Genomic DNA, 26,420 nt, shown 5'->3' with positions numbered 1-26,420 from the left:
GTGAATAAAATGGAGGAACGAGTGGACATTAACGAAAAAGCAATACAAGAGTTGACATAGGACTCAAGGAAGAGAGATACCTGGGTTGAGCAATTGGCAATGGTGACCCACAATCTTGAGCTCCAGACTGAAGACCTGGAAAATAGGTAAAGAAGATCAAACATAGGAGTTAAAAATCTGCCTGAGGATTTCCAGGAAAAAGACCTTGAAACTGTTGTAAAAGGCATCTTTGGGGACCTACAAGATGCAGAGGAAAAGTAGGAAGTGAGGATTGACAGGATCCATAGAGTGGGCCCCGAAGAACGGAACCAGGGGCATGGCCTAGAGATGTGCTGGCAGCCCTCCAGGACTATAAAATAAAGGAAGAGATTCTCCAAACATCAAGGAAGGCAAAAACAATTACCTACAACAGATCGGAACTGTTGCTGTTTCAAGACCTGTCCCAGATAACTTTGGCCAAGAGGAGGAAAATGGCTCCGGTCTAGGGAGGACATAGAGGCAAGGATATCCGGTACCACTGGACGTTGCCATTTGGTTTAGTATTTGAGTGGCAGGGGAAGCAATATCAGATCGCATCCTCCGAAGAGGGAGCAAGAATCTTGGGAATTGAGGAGGAAATCTGGAGTCAAGGGTCTCTTAGCCAAAAGCATAAAGTTCGTACAAAAGCTGGGAATGGTCAATGGTGGTGAACCAAAGAGAAACAAGAAGGGGGGGTACCATGAGAAGAGGCTCCTTCCTGCGCACCACAGAATATGTGGAGACTATTGAAGAGGTAAAAGGGCTGACAGTTTAGCAAGCCTGGGAGGGCGATCAAAGAGGAGGATTCAGGAGGTCCCAGGGGGGTGGGGTGGAGGTGGAATCCGGAATGGGTTGAGGAGAACCCACTGATGCTCAAGCTGGGTTGGGTAAGGGGCTCAATTCCTGAGAGGGAGATTCAGGGGGGAGGGGGGAGCTAGAGGCCAGTGGAGCCCTTTCAGTGAAGAAGAGGCGGTGGGGTGGGGGGATAAATGAGAGGACGGGGGGGAGGGGAGTCCGATCAGGATACGGTGAGGAGAAACAAATTTGGTTGCCATTCCTATGATAATGGATAGTCAGGAAATCCTAGGCATTATATCCTTGAATATTAAGGGATTAAACTCCCCCCTAAAGAGGAATAAATTGAAGGGATATGTACGGAGGGAGAGACCGGACATCATAATGCTACAAGAGACCCATGTGCAGATAGTTAACAATTGAGATTGCAAGGTTTTTGTCAAATTTATCAGTCCACAGACAAGACCAAGAAAGGGGGAGTGTTGATATCCCTACGAAATAACCTGAAACTTACAGTCATCGATATGGATAGGGATGGCTTGGGACCCAGAAAAAGATAGATCCACGGAACACAAGGGCGCACAGGGGAAACCCCTGAAAGAAATGGTAGACAAAGTGGAGAGGCTAGCATTATTGAACCTATGGCGAGAAAAGGACGGGTACACATTTTATTCGCACGTCCATAGGTCATCATCTAGAATAGACTTTGTCTGGTCGTCCTGGGTAGTCCTGGGAAGGGTAAAGGCTATTGAGCTGGGGGCAATCATTTTATCAGACCACGCACCCCTGATGCTGAAAATAGCTAGAAGGCCAGGCTATTTAGGACACTGGAAATGGAGGTACCCTGCCTTTCTGTTTAGAGATGAAGCCCTGAGGAAAGAGCTGAAGGAAGCGATACAGTGCTCCTTCGATGAAAATAACTCAGAGGATACCTCCATGCAGATGAGGTCGGATGCCTTTAAGGATACAATTAGGGGAAAAATTATTGCGATCAAGGCCTGCAGGGACATGGAAATAAGGCTTGTAGAAAAAGACCTAGAAGAAAAACTAAAGAGGGTAATGGCCAGGTTGGGAGTGGGAGCGAGTGGGAAAACAAGAAAAGAGTATAGGGCCATAAAAAGGGCAACTGGAAATTTTGCAGGCCAAAACGGCAGAGAGATCGCTGCAGTTCTTAAAACAAAAAATATGACATTAAGGCAAAGAAATCTGACAGATGACTGGCTAGGATGCTAAGGAAGAGAAGGCCAAAACAATTTTGAAAATAAAGACGGAGGGGGTCGGGGGGAGCACCAGAACGGATACCAATTACATTGCCCATGCATTCTCAAGGTTCTATATGGACCTATATAGCTCGGCGAATCCATCCGAATGGAGTTAAGCAGAATATTTAGATAAAAGGGGATTGGCACAAATAACAGAACAGGAAAAGGAAGCACTTGAGCTAGACATTACACCAGGTGAGGTGCAGAGGGTTATTATCTCATTACCCAGTGAAATGTCTCTGGGCCCGGATGGCTTTACTCCAGAATTCTATAGATCTTTCAGGGAAATACTGTTGCCACATCTGGTCCCCCTCTTTAACGAAATTGGGGCTAGGGGACAACTTAGCTACTATGGAAGAGGCGAAAGTTGTCCTCATTCCAAAAGAAGGCAAAGACCCAACTGCATGCGGGTCTTATAGGCCGATAGCCCTAATCAATGTGGATGCTAAAATCTATACGAAGGACCTGGCAAATCGCCTAGACCAAACTCTTCCAGATATAATTGGCCCCAGATCAGTCTGGTTTCATTAGAGGTAGAAAGACAATTGACAACACAAGGAGGATAGCCCACCTAATAGAAAAGGTTAATGAAAAGAAAATTCCAGCCGTTGTAGTAGCCCAAGAAGCCAAAAAGGCTTTCGATAGGGTAGAGTGGAGGTTTCTGTTCCTTGCAATGAAGCGAATGGGCTTTGGCGATATGTTTATACCAGGATCAAAACCAACTATCAGAACCCCGCCCTAAGGCTAGCTATTAATGGCCAACTGTCCAACTCCATAAAGGTCCAAAGGGGCACCAAGCAGGGATGCCCCTGTCCCCCTTGCTTTATGCCATCTACATGGAGCCACTTTCGTTGGCAATGCAAAAAGAAATATTGGGGAGGTCGAGGGGATAATATTCAGGGGCAAAGCCCACATGATTGCCGCATTCGCAGATGACATATGGTTGACCTTGACAGAACTGGAAGGCTTCCTTAAGGCAATGAGAGAGATGATGCCAAAATAAATACCCACAAATACCCACAAAACAGAAATTCTGAACTTGACGATACTGAGAGAGATAGAACGGGCTCAAGACCACACTTCCATACAGATGGGTAGAGAACGCCATAACCTACTTAGGGATCAAACTAACTAAAACAGTGGACGAGCTTTATGTGGCCAATTACTTGCCCATGATAGAAATTATCAAAAATATGCGAATCAACTGGGGACCCTTGATGATAACATGGATGGGTAGAATTAACATTTCAAAGATGGTCATCCTTCCCCAGCTGCTGTACTACTTTATGACTCTCCCAATACAAGTCCCTGCCCCCTTCTTCAGAGTTATTCAAAAATACACAGGGAAATGTGTTTGGAACAATAAAAGACCAAGGATATCTAGAAGGGTAATGAGGACGCTCAGAAGCAGAGGTGGAATGGGGGAACTGGACTTTTAAGTATATTTTATGGCGTCACAAATTAAGGTAATGAGGGAATGGTGCAAGGATGACCGAGAAAAAAATATGGAGGACAATAGATAAGGCATTGGTAGGGAGAAACCTTGAGGAAATACTATGGAAGCCAAAGGGGGATAGACCAAACAATATGTACCACAGTAAGATACTGGTGGTGGTAGGGGATTCCTGGGATGAGCTCATAAGGCTGGCCCAAATCACCACATTCCCATCTTCGTTGATGCCACTTTTTGGTAATCCATAGTTCACTCCAGGGAAGGGGGAAAAGGACTGAGGCGTGGCGGGAGGGTTGCTGCCAAATGATTAGAGACATGTTTGAGGGGTCAGACATAAAACCTTTCTCCTAATGTAAGACAGACTTTGTGCTGGATGAAGGTGAGAGGTATCAATACTTTCAGATAAAGCACTGGTTAATGCAGCCTTCCTTGAGGGAGGCAGCGACACAGAATTTAACTCCCTTCGAGAAATTTCTAACGACAGACCGCAGGGACAAACATCTAGTGGGGCGATATACTCACATATAAAACAGGGAGAGGAACCGGGGGGAAGGAAATAAATGGCCTCTTGGGAGGGGGTAACAGGCCAGGCGATAGAAGAATCAGAATTGAAGCAATTGTGGGCCAATATACCCAAGCTAACGAGATCCTTGCAAATCCAAGAAATATGGATTACATTCATGCTACAATGGCACTTAACTCCGGACAAGATACATAAATTCTACCACTCAGTGCCCAATGTATGCTGGAGGCAATGTCGTATGCTGGGGACGTGGAACCATATTTGGTGGCACTGCCCCTACATCCAAAACTATTGGAGGCTAATATGGGAAGCACTAGCGGAGACGCAGGGCATGAAGGGAGGGGGCAACAGGGGCATGTCTACTGTGGACCTGGGAGGTACTTTGGAAGAATTGATCACCAGAGCAGACTGCAAAATATATGTGATCTTAATGATGGCGGGGGCACTGGGGGTGTGGCAAAAATGGAAGTCGAAGGACCCCCCCGACAGAGCACGAATGGGTGGGTCAAGTGCAGAATTTTGCAGCCCTTGAATGGGCAACCTAGTCTCTACAAGGAGACCAGTAAGGATTCTTGGCGTATTGGTCTGAGGTATTGGGCTTTCTTCAAAAAGGGGCCCAAAGAGGATGAAGCTGTTGGGACTAGTCGAATAACTTTAGACACTCGATTCAAGGAGTCAATGTTTGGGGACATTTTAAATGGAAGCTTTGCCATCCATGATCAGACTACAGGGGGAGGGCAGCGGGAGAGAACAAAGTGTTGGAAAATTGTGAAAAAGTTATATGGAAAAAGAAATGTCTTAACAGTCATGACCGGATGAGGTGAGGCTTAGAGCGTGACATGCAAATTCAAGCAGAGACGGCTTTCTTAAACACTGTGGCATATTGCAAGACCGCGATCTCAACGCAGCATTATGGCACCCATTGGGACACATATTTCTTGACGATAGAACTCTCTACACCAAGATGATGTTTCCACTGAAGTCGTTTCTCTCCGAGCCAACCATAAGGGGGTTGAACCTGAGCACCTACTATAGACCTACTAATCTGGGGTCTGCACGGCTTTTGGCTGACACGTTATTGGAAGCAATCACATGACGCTAGTTCCAGCCTTTTTGGTCGAGAATATGGGTTCACAAATATTGATGTCATTTTCTGTATGCCCTATATTGATCGTAACGATTTGGTGTATTTGAGTTCACTTTTATTATGTGGTGCTTAACACATAAGGGAGCACACTGTCCTGAAGAAGACGGGCATCAACTGGAGTCCAGTTAGAAGAACTTTCCTGTCGAAACTACCAATGCTATGTAATAAATATTGATAGGTTTGACGTTTTACACTATAACCAATATGCTGGTCCCTAGGCTAGTGTAGTTTACGCATAGCACTCCCATTTTATTGAGCTGTGTACTTCTGTCTAATCTCTACCAATGCAATATGTGACTGAACATTTCATCTGCATAGTTTGAAATAACTTTTCACAGACAGTTGTGAAAACCGGTCCCCCCCTTTCGCGTGATCCCCTTCACTCGAATTCAGGCAACCTGTCTTCCCAACTGTGTGGGTGGATTGTAGACCCCTTTGGTAGGTCTACCTAAAGGCTTTAGTAGCATCTTGCACCTATATGATTTTCATTCATACTGGATGGACTGAGTATGGATTATAGGCTATCACAGATGTAGCACTTTAATCCATATGTACTGTATTTATATTGCGTAAGACCCGATATGCACTATGGGCCACATAAGATTTAATATGCCTTTTATCTATATACTTATAAAATAAAATGGTGTCTTTTTTCAAATGTTTCTTAAGGTTTGGGTCTGATTGAGCTTTTTCTCAGTGCTTCGTCATGGAGGACTGTCGAGCATTAATGTGTCAATTTAAGGTACGTCCCGCCTGACAGGACCACTGTTTTATAAATGTTACCAATTTCTCCCCCCTGTCTGCGTTGAAGGGGACATCCATCTTTTATACTGTGTTAACAGTCATGTGGGACACACCTTTTGACAAGCAGAGACATTTTGACAGACTTCTATTAAGTGCCCAATCCAGGTAGGCATCCAATATCGTTTACTATCTTTATTTATGACAGAAAGATGAACCCACAATGTTTCTAAGTTAAGCATTTTCAAAGTGTCTCAGATGTATCTAACCCAGGGGATAAGAAAAAAACCTTGACAATTCAGCAGTCAACCACAGCTTCTTTATATTAAATTAGGGCACCATTAGATCATACTCGCACACCCAATACAAAAAATGTTTTAAAGATGCCTGATCTTCCAGTGAAGAAACACCAATCTCTAGCCTTAGGGTGACATTTGGTGTATTGGCAGCTAAGAACAAAATTCTCTTTCGAAATACATTTTCACTGACCGCTAACTTCGCAATGGGACAATTGCCCCATAGAACGTAATACAGATGCATGACGGGTGGCCGGAATGCCAACCATCACGCTTTAGGTTTATATCCATGTAACAAATCATATATGTACAGGTGTGTTCATGGGGACCTTAAGTCATGTGGGTAATGAACAGTACAAAAAAAGACATCCCAGGCTGTAGAAAAGTACCGTCATCTGTTCCTTAAAGTCTAATTCTTCTAAACTAGTTTTCAACCAACGTCAATTGAATAAGTTTTGAATCCTGGATGCAGTGGACGATTGTCAGTGCCAAAGACGGCGGCCCTAGATTGAGTAATCTACAACTGGATATCATCTTTTTCCTCACCTATGCCTTGCCCAGTAGCCAGACGTAGGGTGTGTGTTGCACCACCCATTTGTTAACAAATAAGTAAACCTATACTCATTGCCACAGATGTAGTACTGTATCACAATCCCATATCACATGCTTGAATGATCACATCGGACAGTCTGTTGATCCTGCTGGAACAAATGTATTAATAGCCAGCAGGGGGGAGCTAGCCACAAGGCAGAAATATATTCAAAATCAACTTATACCAGCATTGATGGCATATTTCAGTCTTCTGCCTTTCAAAACAGTCATCAAGGTGTCACTCCTATTTGTGCCTTTCAAATCGACTTACTATACCCAGCAAGCTAAATTTATACAAGAGCAGAATGCTCCTGACCTACAATGACAAAACCAGTCAGTGTTTGCACCATTTCATATTTGTGTGGTTTATCTGGAAAGGCGCGCCATGTCTTTGGAATAATATGCACTATCACTGCATATGGAAAAATGCGTGCCTACTGTATGTAAAACTCACTCAAGGTATCAAAGGGCATTACCCTGACATCTTTGAACATTCCCAGAAGCGCCACATACCTTCTTCACTCAAGTTAATGTTTCACTTGCCTCCAACATGCCCATAAGAAAACAACCTCCCACAATGGAACACCCATATAAAACAAGGCGCGAACCTTACGGTGCAAACCCATTTCGACCCATACAACTACAAGCATCTGGACTGGAGACAGCGTGCAGATGCTACTAAGCCAGCACAAAAAATATTTTGCAATTTACACAGAATTCCTCCAGAAATACTAGGTGCTTGATCTTCCTGTTGGGCATATCTAGGTCTCCTTTATCGCATCATGTGGCCATGTTGACCATGCAGAGCGTAGTATTGTTTCAGAAACTCAGGAGCTGCCAGATCCTGTATCCCTGCCATTCCTATAGTAAATTTAGGGTTGATGGAGCAGATGGATGACCTGCCATTCCATATGAGCTGAATCGGGAGATCATTGAATTTTTGAAAATCAGGATTGTCACGGCATATTCTCTAACAAGTATTAGAGCCTCAACAACATTCACAATCGTAAGTATAAGGTACGATTTGCCCAGAAACCAATTATATTAAGAAGTGTTTCTAGAAGTATACTACGTTATTGTGATAGTCCCTGAAAAAGGGTGAACTCATCTTAATGCAAAGATACTGGAATTAATCCTGTGACAATGGCAAGAGCAATGTAGCTAGCCTATCAGCAGGTTATTGAGGGAGTAAGAACAATACATAAGTAACACATTTAATGCAACAGGCCAATTGACAGCAATTAAAAGGTTGTGTGTTGTCCTGTGAAATTTTACAGACTCAACCTTGATGCACAATATTGTTCAAGTGGGTATCGGGAGCGCCGGCTGTCTGGGGAGTGAGGTCCATGAGGAGCCCAGCACTAGAACCCTGCAGGTACTCCACTCCTCCCCCCTGCACAGAAAAAAGAAAACAAAGACAGGCTACAGCTCAGAAATGTGTGTGGATCCAGACCACTGAAAAAGAGCGGGTCAGCCTGGGGCAACCCAATGTGGCTTCTGGTGCTGTTGGAATGATCCTGTTGGCTCATGCAACGTAATAAATCACAGCCAAGTGAAACAACATTATTTTTGCCTTAAACAGCGACTGAATAAAGGATATTTTTCCCACACAATTACTGTTTTAAGTCTTAGAAAACCTCTACACAAATAGTTGCTTGCTTAACAAACACTGTTTTCGTTCTATTTAGGGATTGACTTACAAAGAAGCTATGCCTTCTAAGATGCAGAAATGTTAAGCACTACAACACCTGCACACGAGGAAGCCCTAGAGGTAATATTTTTCTGCAAAATGCTGTTGCTCAATTAACGGAAAAATATCATTCAAAGTGACCCCTTTTGTGCAGAGCTTTTGAGTGCTACTGAATGAGCAGCTCTTGAAACAGGTCTGCATGAGTGACCTGCATCCCAAGGACGCTGTACAAAAGACTTAGCTGGGTTACTTATGACATCAGAAATGAGCACTTTGATATAAGTTGTGCTTGAAGTTACACTTGGGCAAAGCTGGATTAGGTGGGCCCATAGAGAGTAGGGACATTCCTGAGATAGTTGTTAAGGTAAACTCTATAGCAACGTCCTGCCGTACATAGAATTTTGCTCCACCAATTAATAGAATGGCACATCCATGGAAGAACTAAATAATTGTTTCTTGATAAACCTGAATGGAAGAAATTAAGTGAGAAAATGTGTTTATAACACCAGTAAGGTGATTGGTGAATCAGACCTAGAAATGTGAACCAGGTCGGTCGAGCCCAACTCACCCAAAAACAGTTTGTTCTAGAAGGAACGTGCCTCCATCTCAATAGTTAGGACACCCCCAGGTGGTTGAGTTGAAGGAATGCAGCCCAACTGAAAGGGTGGGTGACCTTCAGAAAACAGATGTTCAAATGGCAGATTCTCACAAAAAGGTGTTTCAGTGCTGATTATTTTGAGATGGGTCTTCTATTGAAATCATTGCAATTGCATACTTTCCATTTGAATACTATCGTTGATTGAAGCTCACCTATTAATCAATAGTGTTTAGCCTTCCACCGACTTATTGTAGTAATGTCACCCTTAAATAAAGATTCAGGTTTAGGGATGCCCTGGACAGAAGCATATGAAGACCTCTAAGCCAAATGTTTTCAACTAAATAAAACCTCAACAGAATGCAAATCTAATTACTGCTCATCAGGTGATGGATTCCTTACCTTTACATTGCACAGGCAGAAATGGTTCTCCTACTCCTCGGCATATCTATTCTCAAGCTACCCCATTGATCGTCATACTGCCATGTTCCTCAATTTAAGACTTATGCTAGGGAAGACACTCAGTCCTCTGGACCACATCTCTTTCTTAGCTTAATGTACTTTGCTTTAAGCTAGACTCTGGAGATCTCCTTGTGGCGAAGAGAAATCTTTGGTTGGGGTGTGGTCCAAACCAAATGTTTTGGAGGGGGGCGGTTTTGCTTTCATTTAGAAACGCGATTCTAGCAGTGGGTATTCTACCTTGTAACCTTTGGAGCTATCTAAAAGGAATAGGTGATTCAGTTGTTCAACAGGGCTTTTTTCTTGGCAACACACATCCTTTACCATTACCGTGTACCCTATACAGATAGCATGGCATCTAAGATTTGGTTTATAGACTAAACTATTTGACATAGGAAGAAGCAGTAAACGCAAGCTGTGGAATTCTGCTGGTTCGAACTGCAGGTATTTCTGGTGAAAACCGTTTAAGGCACCGAGTACCTTGCCGGATAATGGCCAGATTAGTTACCGGCAATCTTTATTACACAGAGTCCATCGTTGTTGTCGTCGCAGTCCTTACTTAATCGATTCAGTATACTTACAACAGGGTCTCCAAACTACATTTACCCTTCGAACATGGAGGATTGATTAGTCCTTTTTCGACATTATACTTTTTCCTTTTTACCATGTGACCCTACAAAAGACACTTCCACCTGAATGATGGCCTGGATATCTTCGAGCTGCTCTAAAAACTGGAAGGTGGGTGGGAATGCTGGACTGTGAGCAGGAATCCTACCCCCTTATCCATCATCCACATCACAGTCCTTACTTAGTTGAGGATCAACCAATCAAACTTCTATTCACACAAACACATTCCAATGGCACGCACAACCTATGAATTTGGAGAGCGACACTGCAGCCAAAACTGTAGAACCAAAATATGAGCCATTTCTAGAGCCACCAACAATTTATAATGTCTGATAAATGTGGTGGAGGTGCCTAGGTAGCTGCATTCCAGATTTCTTCAACTCTTGACACTTCCACCCCCCAACCCACCCCACCCAATCCCCCAAACTCAGACCCAAGTAGTTGCAACTCCCTTGGTAGACCTTCCCTGTTTCTTCTTTTGCAAACTTTAATTCAACAGACATGTGTCACAAAAGTAGAAATCACAATACAGCATAACACAATTTGGGCAATAAGAACCATGTCGGGGGGAGTCCAGGAGACTCAAAGTGAAAGCCGCCGCAGTCAGAGATACAACGTTGTTGTATTTCTAAATGCTGTGGTTTTCTTTCTACGTTTCTCGGGTAGAAAGAAAACCGCAGCATTTTTAAATACAACAACGTTGTATTTATGTTTGCTGTGGCTTCAGCTTTGAGTCTCCAGGGCTCCCCCGACCCGTTATAAATGTTGCGGTTTTCTTTCTAAGTTAGAAAGTAAATCGCAGCATTTATTTTGCAGTGCTTTTAAAAAAGTGTTAATCTCTGCTCTGCGGCAACAATGAAGCAAAAGCCACCTGCTGGTAGCTTTTGTTTATTACAGCTGGCTGGCTTTTGCTTCATTAGTGCCGCAAGGGCAGCAATTTACACAAGCACAGGAGGCTCATCCATTTCACAAAATGGATGCCTCCTAGTGCTTTAAATCTGTGACTTTGAGCCTCATTTGCTCAAAAGTTTACATAGGAACTTTCTTAATGAATGTTTTTTATATATGTTTTTGATGATGGCCCATCTTTTGAGCCAATAACATTTTTGATGGCACTATTCCTTTAACATAGTATCATGACAATTAGCGGATGTTATAGTCAAGTCCTGAGCTCCTAAGGTACACACCTTATTCTGGTTAAATTGTTTATCATAACATTTTCTTTGGGTAGTTTCATGGGAGGGATTTGAACAATGACAGCATGCCATTATGTATTTGGGAATTATAGTATTCTCATCCTCAGTAAAGGATGAATACTGCGTCCCTCCTAAAGGAGTTACCACTTCACCTTGACAGCCATGTCCTCCCATGTGATCCTCCCTCCTGATGCCACCCCCAGGGATCAGGTAGCAGCTGCCTTCTCCATGCCACCTGTAAATAGATCTTAGGCTGGGGATTAGCGATGCCTTGGCAGGATTCATCACAGTTAGCTTCGACAAGGAACAATGGTACTCTATATTTATAAATTGTCTCCCATAATCAACGTTTTAAGTTGATACAATATAACCTCTTGCACAGAGTTTACCTAACCCCAACGAGATTATCCAGCATGTTTCCCAATACTGGCACAAGTGGCAAATGGAAAATGGGGATATAAGGCATATGTTTTGGCGATGTCCTGAAACTATAAAATTATGAGAACAAGTTAAACACACACTAGCTAACTTGGGGATCGAACGTATTCCAGACTCGGCAGAGTCATATCTGTTGGGTGGACAACCAAAATTGAATAATACAAAGAAAGAGGGAGGTTTTGTTAAACTAGCACTTGTGCTGGCAGTTCGAAGAATTGCTATGGCAAAAAAAGGCAAAGCAGCCAGAGTAGAATGAGATGTTCCCTAGACTTCGAAAGATGAGGGAGAGCAGACATGATCGATACTCTGACAGAGCAGCCCAGAATGCTTGCAGATTCAACTAGAGAGAATGATGGTATGGGAAATGTTACTTCAAAAGATAACCCACAACTCAGAAGACACACCAGCTTGGGAAAAAAAAAGACCAGATTACCTCATTCGTCACACTCAGAGTGCAATCAATTAAATAACATGCGAAAATACATGCAATACTAGGGTAATTGCCCGATTATATGGCATGACATTTTATCTGTACAATGAGATAATGTGAGTTTGAAAACTGTGCAACCATGATAGGCTATTGGTTTATACAAGAGTTAAAAATGTTTACAGGGAGACCACGAGGGGGCGCGGACCGTGATGGCTGCGTGAAGTTGCAGCTCTGCCTGAGCGCCGTCGTTCTGGAGCTTGTGGTGCTCCCCCCCACGTTGAAAAAGCCAGGAGAAGTGTGCAGTGGACACCCCCGGGGGCACAGACTGTGCGGTGTCCTGGGGCACCCTATAACCTCGCTCCCAGAAGCTGAGCCGTGGCGGGTGTGGGGGGAGAGGAGGCAGGATTGAATACATGTCTGGAGCAGATGCCTGGCACCGCTCCTCCGACGAGAGCTGATGGAGGAAGGGAGCTGGCTGTGTGTGGGGGCCAACCCCGCTGGAGGTCTCAGGTCTTAGCGCCCACAGTGTATCCAGCACGAGACAGAAGCACAGCCCCGGAGGCCCTGCTGCACGCAATACTGGAGCCCGGGACACGGAGAGCAGACCCAGCCACCCCTGCGGTAGACGCACAGAAGACAGCAGAAGAGGAGCTCCGGAGTTCCCACACATCAGGTGAGAGGGAGGGCGGAGGAGGCACTGGGAGAAACTAAAATAGCTGCATAGCGGCCCACCCACCCTTCCTGGTAATACTATGGTTCGGCGCACAGGGGAACATGCTGGGGCTACCGAGTTGCCCCTGATGGTAGAGACCCAGGCCCAAAGTGGTGAATAATAAAAAATGGGCATTGAAGCAATAAGCGCACAGAAAAGCGCAGAGTGGAAGCTAGGACAGCAAACACTGAGGAGCCAGAGAGCCGTGCACACAGCCAAGCGCAGACATCAAGCACGCGGAAAGGCAGGGTTCTGCCCACGCTAGCAGGGCAAAGCAGGTCTGGTGACGAGTATACCCCGCAGGACAGGGGAGCAGGGCACTGTGGAGACATTCTGTAATCTGACCTGCAGAAAAGCGGTGTAGGGCCCGAGAAGCCTGTGGCCCTGGGGCAAGGCACACACCACACAGAACAGGGAGGCACGCAAGACCACAGACCCCCTGAGTACGGTCTAGGACCCAGAAAAAAGGGGCACAGTGAACGCAGCAACCAGAGGCCACGGGGGACCCCGGAAAGGTGACAGACCCACTGAGAACTGCAGCAAAGGTAGGGAGGGGTCGGAGTGGACCACCGCTGTACAGAATTTGGCAGAACAGTGCCTGAGGCCATGCTGGAAGAGAGTCAGAGCCAGCCGTGACACAGAAGGGCGGCGCAGGCAGAGTGCAGTCGCTCCAACGCTTCTGGAGAGGCCTGGCTGACAGAGGGAAGGGGAGCCACCCAATCCAGGCGGCAATAGCGGCGAGGGAGGGCACACCAGCTCCGGCCCTCACTAGGGATGATCTTAAGGACATACTCCAAGAAATAACGAAGATCAGGACGGACATTCAGACCACCATATGTGATCTAAAGGGCGGAGTGGAGACCACAACCACTTGCAGGTAGACCTTCTGGACATGAAATACAAGGCGCGCCTGACGGACCTGGAAATGCATGAGGAAGAAACCATCCTGAAGCTCGACGGCTTGGAAAATAGGGAACGCCGGAACAACCTACCTACCCTGGGAGTCAGAGAATAGAAAGGAGAGACCACTGTGGAGGTTGGGAGGAAGGTGCAAGGACTGATCAACCAGCTGTTTGCCCTGGAAGGGGGGAAGGAGGTACAGCTGGAAAGGGCGCACAGAGGAGACACAGGAGGAGGAGAGGGCCCCAGATCGATAGTGGTCCGTTTCCTAAGATATCGGGAGAAAATGGAGGTTCTGGAGAAGACCTGTCCCAGCTGTGGAACAGATCCCCTTCCACACCAGAGGAGCAGGAGCTCCCCCGGACCCAGCAGAAGCAGTGGTCCCCCTTGTTGGAGTCAACCTGAATTGCCCTCGAATTCCGGTAAGCACCTCTCCCTGTGCAAGAATCATTTTTCACTGCTGCTAATTGCACCTACCGATTTGCCAGGCTGCAAGAATACCCACACAGCCTGCATGCTGTAATATTGATGCCAATAGCTGCTTGATTGCCACTGCCACCATTAGCCGCCCGCCATACCTCAACGAGCCCCAGTGCCTAACTGGGCATAGCTGACTGTTCTCAGCTCTGATTGGCCATTGAGCCCTCTTTTAGACCCTATCGCCAGCTGGTAGGCGAAGCCGGGCCACTCCCATCAAGGCCCAGGACAATAAGGCCAATTCCTGTCTTCGCCTGTCCTCAGCCTTCCTCTCCGTTCGCCCAGACCCCCTGCCGGATTCCTGACCCATTACAATGGTGAACTTAGCCTCGCTCAGGGGGCCTGTGAGTAAACAAACTGCAAATGAGTTTTGATAAGACTATGTCGCCGTAAGTTTCATATTGCCATTATTGTGCACGCGCGCCTCACTGCTCGTTGTATCTGTGCTTGATGATCCACCCTACTGTAATTGCCCGCTCCCCCCTCGCTCCAATGTATGCACATCTACCAACGCCCAATTGTCCTGCACGTCTGCGCCTTCCTAGCTTCTGGGCACCCTGATACTGCTCACCGCCTGAGCGACAACCTCTAGCCAACCTCCCGCGTCAGCTCTGCCGCCGTCCCGATGATAGCGATGACTGATAGCTGGTAATTACTTATGCGCGACAATTATATGTATCCCGCCAGACCCTGTCCTCACTATTGTCTCCATTACATGCGTACCCTCACTGCTCTTGCTGGCTGGCTGTGCACATAACTGTTGATTACATTGGCGACATAGAAGCATGTGACTTTGTTGGTTCTCCCCTGCTTGCCCAGCACTCACGGCACCCATGCTCCACTTCATCTACTCGACCGTATTCTGTAGATGAATCCACTAAGCGCCAGTAACTGCCTGAACCGTCTCCATGCGCTATGCTTAAAGGGGTAGTCCAGCTAAAAATGTTATTTAAAAAATAGATAGGCAACATTAAAAAAAATATACTAACACTTTTTTTTTTAAAACTTCCTATGTAAAATTTTGAGCTACGCAAGCTCAATGCAATGGGAAATCAGCTGTAGGCAGAAACACTGCGGCATGTAAACACAACCGCGTTGTGTTTCTGCCTGCCTTGGCTTTCACTTTGGGTCTCTGGTGCTCCCCTGGGGGCGCACCGGAGACCCAAAGTGATAGCCACGGCAGGCAGAAACACAACGCAGTTGTGTTTGAAAACGCTGCAGTTTTTCTTTCCGAGTTTCTCAGGCTCCTCCGAGCCGGAGGAGCCTGAGAAACCTGGAAAGAAAAACCGCAGCGTTTTCAAACACAATAACGTTGTATTTATGTGTGCGGTAGCTTCAAAAGCGACCGCAAACATAAATACAACGTTTTTAAAGCTGCGGTTTTATTTCTAAGTTTTCCGGGCTCCTCCAGCCCGGAAAACTTAGAAAAAAACCCGCAGCTAGTGCTTATTTTTAAAAAAAAATAAATAGCACTTACCGAGATTTAGCTGCAGCTTTCCTGCTCTGGTCTCCGGTCCCCGTCCTCCGCGTACAGCACCAATGAAGGAAAAGCCACCCAGCGGTAGCTTTTGTTTACTACAGCTGGCTGGCTTTTCCTTCATTAGTGCCGCAAAAGCAAAAGCCAGCACAGGCGGGCATCCATTTCACAAAATGGATGCGCCCATGTGCTTGCTTTTGCAAATTTTGAGCTTGAATAGCTCAGAATTTTACATAGGAAGTTTTTTTAAAAAAAAGTGCTAGTATTTTTTTTTTAATGTTGCCTATCTATTTTTTAAATAAAATTTTTAGCTGGACTACCCCTTTAATTACTGCAATACTTTGCCATCATTGCCTATATGCTTAGCCGCACTCACACTCTCTGCCAACTGTATTGGCAGCCAACTGTTGTCACCTGATGTTACATATTACATACGGCCACATTCGTGTCACCTCTTGTATTTAAATGAATTAAGGTTAGCCATCACACCTGCCAGTCTGCCTAACCTGAACTACGTGTTCTCAATTGAACTTATGTACTGCCTGTGCCACTAACCTTGCATTCAGACATAGTACTCACTACACACTCTGAGTCCTCCATCCCTGCCCACTGGCTTAGCTTACTTCCACTATGTATTGGTGCCTGACCACACTCCGCCACCTAATGTACATTTACACTAGACGTTGGACAGGCCAGCCCTACCTACATACTAACCAACAAACACACACTAGCACACCTAAGTCAGCTATTACCCACACCTTGTGGACTACGACTATGGACACTGCCAACCCTTACTTGGATGATCCAGCACTCTGGATACGCCACTTTGCTACCAGACCAACTCCCAATCAAACTTGCGCTATTACTAATAGAAACTTCAGACTCAATTCTAGAACCACCCCACTAAAACAACGTCCATACTTGAAGCTTTATAATAGCTCATCCCTATCCTGTAACAACATTACTAACAACTACGCCCCAACCATACCATGCTCTTACCACCCAACCATCTCAATTAGAAACTTCAGACTAGGAGCACGATTGCGATTCAAAAACCCCCAACCACACGCCCACAAGAGCAACAAACTTACATGCAGTAACAATACTCTAGCTAATCTGGCCACTGATTTAGACAGCACGCTAGAACCCATCACCATACATGGCCCATCTCTACCATCGCAAAAGACACATTAATCAAAGCAGCCTTGGTGAACTCATGAAAAGCTTGATCTCCTTGCAGTTACGGAAACCTTGCTTAATGCAGCCTCTGGACCATCTCTAGCCCTTGCTATACCAAATGACTATGCGATCATAAGATGCGATAGTAACACCAACCAAGTTAAGGGAGGCGGACTTGCCCTCATCTTCAGAAACACCTACGACATTAGAGTCATTCAGGATGCTCGAATTCCCTCTGCCAAATCCCTGTCCATCAAACTGCCACTATCACCTAACCACACAGAAACAGTGCACCTTATCTACCGACCACCAGGACCCATTTCCTCATTCATAGAGGATATTGTTGTCAGGAATCAGGGGTTGTGGTGTAAGAGGAAGCGGGTACGGCCTAGATAGATTACAATTCCCAGCAGGCATGGGGAATGGTGTAGTTTCCTGGGCCCGCCGGTAACCAGCTGCAGGCCCTTTGCACTTAGAGGATGTGCTCTTAACGGCCGCCTGCCCGTGCTCAGTTGCTGATGATTAATGTTGGAGAGCATGGGCAGCAGCAGCAGCGGAGCAGCAACAAGAGAAGCGGAGGCAGGCAGCGCGAGGGAGCTGAATAACGAATGCCGACTATGCACCCAGGTATTTGCATTCCCCGTGTGCGGCGATGAACGCTTGCTAACCTGCTCGATTACTTCAGGTCCGGGGCAGCCGCAGGAGGCGCCCGGACCATCAGTTAAGTGTTCATGTGTGTTTTGTATCCTACCGTGCTGCAGCGGTGACTTGCATCTAAAGAAAACGCTTCACTCATTAATGTCCGGACGTAATAAGGAAACGTCCGGACCATGAGTTAAGTGTGCCCTCATAATGCTATCATGGGTGCTTCTATCTGTTTATATCTAATATGATTATGAGGTTTGGCGACTAAACGCTGGTTATTTCACATGCACATTGCTTTCTTCACTAGTTGTGCTTTCTTCACTAATTGAAAGCTCCGTTCTAAGTACAGAGGCAAAAACCTGCTAAATCTGCATGTTCCAGTCATATTGCTTTCTCCACATGGGGAAAAGCTCTGTTCTATGTACAGTGGTTTTGTGTCAATCCATGTTTTGAGGCATGTGGGTGTCTCAGTGTTCTCTGCTTGCTATCTGTTTGTTGTGGCTTTAAGTCATGGTTACTAACATGCAAGAGGTCATGTATAGTGCTTTATGTATTGTATGAAAATGATGTTATGTTCTAATAATTTCTGGAGTAAGAGTCAGGTCAGGTTGCAGGAGTATTACGCTACCAAGTCAGGAATTGTAGGGGTCCTTTTGCTGTTTATGTCTTGTTGTGTTCCCTTCCTTCCCTTTATTCGTCCATCCCCTTTCCCTAACTCCTTCTTCCCCCCCATTGGCTGCCACGTGGCTACCTGTACTTCGAACATCCAGGCGCCCGTACCAACCACGGTGGGAGGGGTCGATCCATTCTGCTTCTGTAGTTCGGGAGAGGGGATTGAAATCCTCCTCCCTTAAGTTCATTTGTGACAATTGTATCCCTTGTATCCACCGACACTAAACCTAATTCACAAACTATCCTACTAGGGGACTTCAACCTTGGTTTTAATGACCCCACGAATAATAATGCCCGTGATCTAGCTAACGCCCTATCAGACTTGGGTCATAACGATATTATTCATGAGCCCACACATATCAAAGGAAGAACATTGGACTGGCTCACCAACCTTAACTGCTCGATCAATCTTCTATCCAATGATCCATGCATTTGGTCGGATCATCATAAAATAACCTTTTCCATCAAAGCCAACACACAACACCCTGTTCCTATCATCGCTCCAGCCACCCGCACTAGAAATAAGAAAGACATTACACCAGATAAACTCCTACCGCTATTACTTCCCCTTCTTGGCAACGTGGCCACCTCCGACCCCACAGTCCTAGTAGACATTTACAATCAGGCAATACTGAAAGCCTTGAATACCATCGCCCCCCTAAAATTGCAGAAACGTAAACCACAACGTCACCTGAATACATGGTTCATGCCGCATCTTAGAGAACTACGTAAAACTAAGAGAACTGCAGAAGCACATTGGAAAAAGCACCCTTCAGTAAATAATACAAATGAACTAATTCTAGCAACTTCTAGCTATAAACAAGCTATTATACTTGCCAAAAAAGACAGCTATAACAAAAGGATCGAACAAGCGGAATCTAACACAAAAGAACTTTTTAAGATTCTAAAAGAATTAGAATCCCTGATTGTCCCTATTGATAATTTATTTTTAAATGTTTTTATTGGCATTTGTAATCATACACATAGCAGTAGAGCACGGAGTGTGCTTTATATTATGAATCATGTGTCGTGTCTGCCAAAAGGACAACAGATAACAAACTAACAAAAATAACAATAATAACAACTTTGACTGTCCACTCCCATGGTATCGTAATGTGGTCCTAATTCTGCGTGTTGGCTCGGAACCGGGGCCACCCCTCTTTGTGGCCGTTTCGGGACACAGCGCTTGGAACGTACTCGGGCTCATTGATCTGATCGTAACGATTTACCTGGGATTTGTGTCCTGTTGGGCTGCTCAGGGGGGTTTGAAGTCTGTCGAGAAGATCATGTCTCTCATGAGGGCTTTCCAGGACTCTAGTGTTGTGCTCACATCGTCCCCGCCTCTATTGTTTCCCTCCTCCCAGGCCCTGGTTTCGGCCGTGGTCCATATTTCCATTTCCCTGATCCAGGGTCCATATATGGGGCCTGCGGGCGACTTCCAGGCCATCACTATTGTTCTTTTCACAAGAATGGATGCCATGTCCATAAGTTTCACTAGGTGCTTGATTTTACTAAGTCTCGGATGGGTGCCCAGGAGACACTCCTTAGTTGTCCATTCATACCTTTCCAGTCCAGCTCTCCTGCAGGTTTGCTCGGCAGCAAGCCAGAGCTTCTGGGATCTGGGGCAAGCCCAGAACATGTGGATCAAGTCAGCTTGTTCGGAGGAGCACCATGGGCATGTCGAAAGGATTTTGTCGTTGAAGGTGGCGCTCCTCTGGGCTTAACTCGGTCGTTTATCTGGGCGTACAGCCTCGATGTCGGCTTCCAGCCGTCGCTCAAATTATACATCTCCTGTACAAGGGGGTGGGTCTCTGGCTCCTCAGGCTATGTGTTCCATTTGGTCTTGGCTACGTGTCTCACCCTCTGGTAAAATAGGAATTGGCCCGAAGAGAGTCCGTCCTTTAGTTGCAGCGAATCAAAGTCCCTAAAGGCTCCTTCGTCGAACATATCTCCCCATGTATAGAGGCCACAAGTCTCCCAGTTCCTCATTACTGGGAGGTCGATGGGGGTCCTGCATACATCTGTCAGCATGGGGATTTCAGGCATGTATGGGTGATGGAGGCCTAGCAGTGTTCTGACCCTGTTCCAGACCCGCCTCCCCAGGTTTACTATCATGGGTGGGTCAGGGGGGCCCACCTGCGAGCCCCATATTATCTCCTTAGGGTGCGTAGGCCCGGTCAGTTGGCAAAGGAGGCCAGTCTCAGCAGAGGGTTCATCCGAGAGCCACTTTGTGACATGTGTTAGTTGTGATGCGAGATTGTATCTCTGGAAGTCGGGTAGTTGGATGCCGCCCTCGGTGTGGGGGAGCGTGAGGATTGTCAGGGCAAGCCTATGTCTGGACTGACCCCAAAGAAAGTCCCTGACCAGAGATTCCAGTTTCCTGAAGAAGGGCGGGGGGATATAGTGTGTGTGATGTTGGTGAAGTAGTAGAGGAATCTTGGGAGTATAATCATTTTGGAGATTGCAGCTCTACCCATCATTGAGAGGGGGAGCTTTGACCAAAATTTAACGGACCTTCGAACCCCGCACATTGCTGCTTCGGTGTTACGCTCATGGTTGGAGGCTGGCGTGTGCATGATGGTTAGACCTAGGTAGCAGAAGGCCTCCGGCTGCCACTGCATCCCTATTTCGGGTAGTTCCTCTATGTCTCTTCCTCTGAGTCCCGCAAGGGGGAAGGAGCATGATTTCTGTCTACTAAATGTTATCCCTGAGTATTTGGCAAAATTATCGAGGACATCCAATGCTGTAGGTGAGGTTTCTCGGGGGTTCCTGAGGTATAGAAGGACATCGTCGGCATATAGGGAGATGATGTTATATGTTCCACCAATGCTGATGCCAGAGTCGAACAATTGCTTCCTGAAATAAATTGCCACTGGTTCCAGGCCCAGGATGTACAACATCGGCGATAGTGGATACCCTTGCCTGGTTTCTCTTTGGATGGGCCATGCTCCTGGTACCACACCACCAGTCTTCACCCGGGCCACTGGGTTGTTGTAGAGAACCTCGACCCACCTAGACCAAACTCTCTCAGGGTCAAGATCAGCCACTCCCAAAATATTGAGTCGAAAGCTTTTACGGCGTCAAGTGAGAGTACCGCTAGGTCCTCCTTGCTCTCCTCTGTTTGTGCCATAACATGTTGGAGCCTCCTCAGATTGGCGGTAGTGTTGCGTCCTGGGACGAAGCCGTTCTGATCTTCATGTATTAGGGACCCTATCACCCTCGAGAGCCTCTTGGCTAATATAGTCGTGAGGATTTTGCCATCGTAATTCAGCATCGCCAAGGGGCGATACGAGTCGCACTCATCGGGTGGTTTGCCTGGTTTGAGCATTGGTATTATGAGAGTCTCTCTCATGCTACTCGGCAAGGTTCCAGTTTCATATGCTTCCAAGTAAACTTCATGTAATATCGGGGTTAGGATCTCCTCGTAAGCCTTATAGAATTCTGGGGTGAGGCCGTCCGTCCCGGGTGTCTTGCTAGTGGAGAGGGACCTGATCGCTTCCGATATGACTTCTAGTGTGATGGCCTCCTCCAGCCCAGCTCGATGTTCTTGACTCAGCTTGGGTAGTCCGATCTCATCCAGGGTGTCTCTAATGTCTTCTTCAGGGATTCGCTCGTTGTGGGTGTAGAGCCTGGCGTAAAAGCTTGAAAAGACTTCATTTATTGCTTGTTGTGTCCTTTGTGTTGTGCCTCCCTCATCTTTGATCTCCTTAAGGGCCTGCCTCGGATTCTCCCTCTTAAATAACCAAGCAAGTATCCTGCCTGGCTTGTCTGCTTCTTTGTGTGCCCTCAGGGTCCGTGTGGAGAAGTCAAACTTGGACAGCCTCTCCCAGGCTATCCTGCATTCCTCCCTGATGTCCTTCAGTTTGGCCTCCCTGGCAGCGGTCGGAGGCGGAGCATCTTCCAGTTGCCTGATCTCATCCTCCTTGTCCTCCAGCTCCTTCCTCAGTTGCCTCCTGATCCCACCGGCTTCAGCTATTATCTCACCCCTCGTTACCACCTTCATGGCTTCCCAGAATGTGCTCCACTTCTGGACCGATCCCTTGTTGATCTCTACGTACTCATCTAGTTTCTCTCTTAGGGTTTCCTTGAATGCAGGGTCCGTTAAGGTTTCAGTTGGCATACGCCACATCGGGATGGGGGGCCTCGGGCCTCTTAGGTGGAGCTGTATCAGGAGAGGATAATGATCCGAAATCGATCTTCCCAGGTAGTTTGCTGACTCAACCAGCAGTATCAATGCGTTGTCGACGTAAAGATGGTCTATCCTGGTGTGTAAACCGTGGGGGGCTGAGTAGAATGAGTAAGCCCTGTCGATGGGATGCAAATCTCGCCAGACGTCAACTAGGTGCAAGTCCGCGACCACATTGCGGAGGGCACGGGAAGCAGGGCCATTGGGGATGCGCGGCGTCAAAGATCTGTCTGTGTCTTCGTTCATCACGCAGTTGAAGTCTCCCCCCCACAAGAAGGCGTCCTCCCTGTGGTGTGCAATTTTGGCGCATATCTGCTTGAGGTGGGAGGGTATGCCATGTTGTGGGAAGTATGAGTTGACTATGCATAGTCGGGAATTTTCCAGCATGCCCCAAACTATCACGTACCTGCCTTCTTCATCCGTCTCCATCCCCATCTGGTGAAAGGGTGTGTCAGGACTCACCCACGTGTATACGCCGCGTGCGTACTTCGAGTAAGAGGAGCCACTGCCCTGGCCACCCCAATAGTCCACCAGTTTGTTCGTGGTGTCGGATGTGAGGTGCGTTTCCTGCAGGAGGGCAAACGATACCTTCTTCCTTTTCAAGTAGGAGTGTATTCGATTTCTTCGCAGGTAGGATCCCATCCCTCTGACGTTCCATGTGATTATTCTGAAGCGTGCTATCATTGCTTGACTTTGATCATGGATATGGGAGGCTCCCCGCCCATTTCCTGGGTTGGGCATCCACTGCTAGGTGTCATGCTTCGATTTGCTTGCATGGGGTGATGGGCTTCAGTTTCCGGCTTTTGATCCTCCGTGAATTGGTGGACAGTCTTCATGAGGAGTGCAGTCATAACAAAAACTGAACGAAAATAACCATAACTGGTGCACCCAGCTACTGCCATGGGGGGGCAGTGCTCGGGGGCTCTCGTGCTGTCTGTGCCAATCCGGGTTTCTGGCACGAGTAGGTTTGTGCCGGCAGCTAGCCAGCACTGGTCTTCCGTGGGTGCGTGCTGTGTGCTCATGAGCGGGAGGCCGGGTGGGCCCCGTAGTCACTTGATGTTCTCAATGTAGTTTCCATGGTGGTGATGTACTCTCTTGTGATGGTGTACAGTGCTGATTCAAGGGTGGTGGTGTCCAGGTGTCGGTCCGTCACCCCTTGTGCATTCGGTTCAGTTCTCATGGGTGGGTTCAGGGGGGACATCAGCCAGGTTATTGTGTTCCAGCCACATGGTGGCTGCGGCTGGAGTTTCCAAAAATATCGCTCGCCCCTTGTGGATCACTTTTAGTCTGGAGGGATACAGCAGCATGTATTTTAGATTTAATTTTCTCAATCTAGCTTTGATTGGGACAAAAGAGTTCCTTGCTCTCTGCACTGACTGCGTGTAATCAGGGTAGATGGTGACTTTTGAATTGTCCCGCTCTATCTCTCCGCCCTCTCTCTCGAGAACTTTAGGATCACTTCGCGGTCCCGGAAATTGAGGACCTTCGCTATGATGGGGCGAGGAGAGGAACCCGGAGGGGGTTTCTTCTGGAGCGATCTGTGAGCCCTTTCTATGGCGAAGCCCTGGGAGAGTTTTTCCGCCCCAATTTCCTGCTGTATTAGGGATTCTATGTAGGCCGTCGGGTCTGTGGTTTCGGCTTCCTCAGGAATACCCAGTATCCTAATGTTGTTGCGCCTAGCGCGGCCCTCTGCTTCCTCTGATCTTGCCACAAAGTAGCTCACCTTTCTCCGAAGGTCCGCCACCTCTGCCTTGAGGTCTTGTGTGTCCTCGGCGATGTCCTTCTGGATGGTTTCTATGTTGGTAACACGTTCCGTCAGATTGCGGGCATCTTGTCTTATGAGTTGGATGTCAGCCTTCACCTCACCAATTTTCGTGTCAATAAACGTTCTTAGGGCAGCAATCGCCTCGAGTACCTGGTTGCCCTTGTCGCATTCCCCTGGGCTGGTCTGCGCAGCTGTGCTTTAAGGCATGGACTGGGCGCTCGGGTGGGGTTTTGGGGTGACAAAAGGATCCATAGTGGCATTCTTGGCCTTGCCCCTTGAGGTAGACATTGCAGGATCTCTGGTCCCCTTTGTTTGTTGTAAGTGTCTGGCCGGCCTCATTCAGGGTGTGTGGTCGTATGGCTCTCCCCAGCCCGCTCTCCGTTTGGCCCACAGGGGCACCGTGTTGGGGGGGGGACGCCTCAGCAGATTAATTCGCCTGTCGGGTCGACCCTGCTTTGTTTCTTCGGAGGCGAGGGCCGACTCGCGGGGGGCGGGCAAGCCCTAGTTATGTTCGTCGAGATGAAGTGTCGGGCTGAGCTGGGGACGGCTTCGGTGTCTCCGGTGCCGTTTCCGGAGCGCGGCCCCCTGCGTGTTGTTGCGGTGGGCCTCGAGTGCCAGGGGGCCCGATATCACAGTCCAGGGGGAGCCGCGGGGCCCCCAGAGCCTCCCCCCGCTTTTAATTCGGAGGGGTGCCGCCGAGGGCGGTGCGGGTCCCAGCGGGTGGACCCCGGACTCGGCGGGAGCAGCTCTGTGTGCCGTTCGCCGTGAGCGCTCGGGATGCAAGGTAGGGAGTCTCGCCGGGAGAGTCCTGGGCCTCTCAGTGATGTTCTGCCGGGCAGCGATGCATGGTTCAGCTGGTCCCGCTGCTTCGTTGGTTTCCCTCGATCAGCAGTGAGCGTGAATGCCTGGCTGGTCCCGGGGAGTGAAGTTTCGCCAGCCCTCCTGCGGGGTTCAGGCTCTCCCGGGCATCGAAGGCGCCATTTTGTGTGCGCCGCTCGGAGAGAGGGGGGAGCTGGGCCAAAGCGCCGTATCGGGCTCCCGAGCTCCGATTTTCGTCAAGAGCAGCTGCGGAGCACAGGTCCTCGCCTCAACTTCGGTTGGGTTGTCGGATGGACAGCACAGCGGGCTTGAAACACCGAATTCAGGATCAGACTACGGGGCTTGGCCGGAGCTCGAAAGTTCTGCGTCCTCACTCCATGAGCACCAGGCCACGCCCCCCCGATTGTCCCTATTGATAAATGTGTCACAGATGCACTATGGTGCAGCAACATCCAGAAGGCACTTCTAGATGAAATAGCCCATTTACAATCTAAAATCAATGCGAAAAAAGACCCGTTACTCGCTGACCCTGATCACAAACAACTTCCTAACAAGTCACCTACCTTTGAGCCAACCTGTAAACCATTTAGTTTCTCACCCCTCTCAATTTGGGAAGTAGAAAACATCATTAGGAAACTTAAACCATCGAATTGCCAAGGGGACGCTTGTCCTGCTCCGATTATCAAAGCAGCAGCTCATGAACTGGCACCATTCATTACCAACCTTATCAACGCCTCCTTCAAAACGGAAGTAGTGCCTGATAACCTAAAAGACACCTGGGTCATCCCACTAATCAAAAAACCCACTCTTGACCCAGCCAACCCAGCTAACTATAGGCCGATAACAACTGTACCCTTCTTACTAAAGATGCTAGATAGAGCAGCCTACCTGCAAATACAGGCTTATCTAGAAACAATCTTCTGGGACTAAGGCAATCCGGCTTCCGACCTAGACATGGCACGGAAACTGCCCTAATAGATCTCACTACTCAGATTCAAATTTTAAAAGACAATGGCAAACTAGCACTGCTCTTATTGCTTGATCTGTCAGCAGCTTTTGACTTGGTCAACCACCAAACGCTTTGCCACCACCTGAAATCTGCAGCTCAGTTTTCCGACGCAGCCACTGCCTGATCAGCTCCTTCTTGGCTAACAGAACCATGAGGGTCTTTTCTCCTACTGACTCGGCTGAACCCTCACCAGTCCCGTGTGGTGTCCCGCAAGGCTCTTGCGTGTCCCCAACGCTCTATAATGTATTTATGAAGCCCCTTTTCGATATCCTTGACTATCTGGGTGTCACATATACTAATTATGCGGATGACACTCAG

The 26,420-nt window shown here is 47.5% G+C and overlaps 1 protein-coding gene and 1 long non-coding RNA gene across 4 annotated transcripts in view; one reads left to right on the top strand and one right to left on the bottom strand.

Annotated features, from left to right (window-relative positions):
• ANKRD27 (ankyrin repeat domain 27) overlaps positions 1–26,420 on the bottom strand; it is a 1,511,294-nt gene that overhangs the window by 546,073 nt on the left and 938,801 nt on the right. The window lies entirely within an intron of this gene.
• Positions 12,448–26,420, top strand: part of LOC138523608 (uncharacterized) — a 29,527-nt gene continuing 15,554 nt past the window's right edge. The window contains exon 1 of the long non-coding RNA XR_011283331.1: positions 12,448–12,934. This is a non-coding gene — a long non-coding RNA (uncharacterized lncRNA). The remainder of the gene's footprint in view (positions 12,935–26,420) is intronic.

Source organism: Ambystoma mexicanum, chromosome 1q, assembly GCF_040938575.1.
Source record: "Ambystoma mexicanum isolate Mex_15411 chromosome 1q, UKY_AmexF1_1, whole genome shotgun sequence".
NCBI lineage: Eukaryota > Metazoa > Chordata > Amphibia > Caudata > Ambystomatidae > Ambystoma > Ambystoma mexicanum.
Note: the sequence above shows the minus strand (reverse complement) of the source record. Positions and strands in the feature narration are given on the sequence as shown.